Below are 2498 nucleotides of genomic sequence, written 5' to 3'. Positions count from 1 at the left end.
GAAAATCATTTGCATTACTATATATTAATAACAAAATATCTGAAAAAGAAATAGAAAAAATTATTTCATTCACAATAGCATCAAAAAACAGTAAAACACCTAGGAATGGATTTAACTAAGTATGTGAAAGATCTATACAATGAAAACTATAAGACTTTGCTAAAAGAAATCAAAGAAGACACAATGAAAAGATATCCCATGTCCATGGATTGGAAGAACTCATATTGTTAAAATGTCCATACTCCCCAAAGCCATCTATGTATTTTACACAATAACATAAAAACACCAGTTAGAATGGCATTTCAAAGAAATAGAAAAAAACATTCCTAAAACTTGTGTGGAATCACCAAAGAACCTGAATAATCAAAGTAATATAGAGGAAGAAGAGCAAAGCCAAAGATATCACACTTCCTGATTTCAAACTATACTACAAGTTATAAGAATCAACATAGTGTAGTATTGTACTGACATAAAATCAGACACAGAGACCAGTGGAAGAGAGTAGAGAGTCCAGAATTAAACCTCCAGATATATGGTCAATCAATATTGGAGAAGGAAGTCAAAAACACCCAATGAGAAAGGGATAGTCTCCTCAACAAAAAGGTGCTGGGAAAACTGGTTAAATACATGCAATTTTCAATACATAAACTTGAAATCTATCTTAAACCACTCACAAAAGTTAACTCAAAATGGATCAAATACCAGATACCAAAAAGCTCCTAGAAGAAAATGTAGGGGAGAAGCTCCTCAACATTGATCTTGGCATTGATTTTCTGGATATGTCAAAAGCAAAAATAAATAAGTGGGACTATGTCAAACTTGAGCTTCTACACAGCAAAAGAAACAATTAAGAAACTGGAAAGGCAACCTTCAGAATGAGAAAACTTTTTTACAAACTAATTTCAGGTAAGGGGTTAATATCCAAAACATAAATAACTCATACAACTCAATAAGAAAAAACCAATTCAATTAAAAAATGGGCAGAGAAACTGAAGAGAAATTTCCCCAAAGACATCTAAGTGGACAACAGGTGCATGAAAAGATGCTCAACATCACTATCTGGACAAGACAAATCAAACCACAATGAGAAATCACATCACAGCAGTTAGAATGGCTATTGTCAAGAGCACAGAGATAGCGTATTGGAGAGGACATGCAGAAATAGGGAACACTTCTACACTTTTGGTTCGGCCACTATGGAAAACAATACTGAGGTTCCTTAAAAATTAAAAATAGAACCACGGGAATCTTTATAACCTGGACCCAGCAAAATGGCTGCCATCAGGAAGGGTGTAAAGAAGAAGGGTCATTCTGCCATCTAGAGGTCATGACCAGAGAATACAACATCAACATTCACAAACACATCCACGGAGTGGGTTTCAAGAAGTGTGACACTTGGGCACTTAAAGAGATCAAGAAATTTCCTATGAAGGATATAGGAACCGCTGATGTGTGGACTGATACCAGGTTCAATAAATAGTCTCCACCAAAGGAATAAGAAATATTCCGTATTTATCTGGGTGCAGTTGTCCAGAAAATGTAATGAGGATGAAGATTCACCAAACAAGCTTTGTACATTGGTTACCTAAGTATGAATCTGCCACCACTTTCAAAAATTTACAAATAGGCAATGTGAATGAGAACTAATAGCTGATTGCCAAATAAACTTATAAAACTGCAAAAAAAATCTACTACAGCAATTTCATTCTGAGTATATACCAAAAGAAATGAAAACAGGATATCAAAGAGATGTGTGCACTCCCTTGCTTATTACAGCATTATTCGCAATAGCCAAAATATGGAAACAAGCTAAATGTCAATATTAGCTGATGAATTGTTCAATCATTGGTGGCATAGATAAACAATGAATATTATTCAGCCATCAGAAAGGAGAACACCTGCAATTTGTGACAACGTAAGTGGACCTTAAGAATATTATGCTAAGTGAACAAGTCAGACAGAGGAAGCCAAGTACTGTATGGTATCAGTTATATGTGGAATCTGAAAAAGTCAAACTTGTAAGAACAGAAAGTAAAATGGCTAGGTCCCAAGGGCTTGCGGGTTATGAGATAGGACAGATGTTGTTCAAGGGTACAAACTTGCAGTGTGTCATAAGTAAGCCCTAGAGGTTTAATTTAGTATAGTAAATGTAGGCAACAATATTGTATTATAATCATCAAACTTTCTAAGGGACTAGAACATATGATTCCAATCACAAAAAGGGATCATTATGTAACATGATAGAGGCGCTGATTATCCCTACAACATGTAAATGTATCAAGTTAACATTTTACACACCTTAAATTTGCAACTATATTTCAATAAAAATTTTAAATAAAGCAGCTCATCACAAATTCTTTTTAAATTACAACAGGCCAAGAGAAGGGGGACGAGAAGTGGAAGTTTCCCACATTTAAGGAATTGAAACTTAGTTGTTCGTGACACAGGAATATTCCACCCAGTGCAGAGGCTCGGGGGTTGGAGAAGAAAGGAAAGCC

Source organism: Sturnira hondurensis, unplaced genomic scaffold, assembly GCF_014824575.4.
Source record: "Sturnira hondurensis isolate 20B ecotype Veracruz unplaced genomic scaffold, ASM1482457v3 Scaffold0007578, whole genome shotgun sequence".
Classification (NCBI taxonomy): domain Eukaryota; kingdom Metazoa; phylum Chordata; class Mammalia; order Chiroptera; family Phyllostomidae; genus Sturnira; species Sturnira hondurensis.
This window is presented reverse-complemented; position numbering follows the sequence as displayed.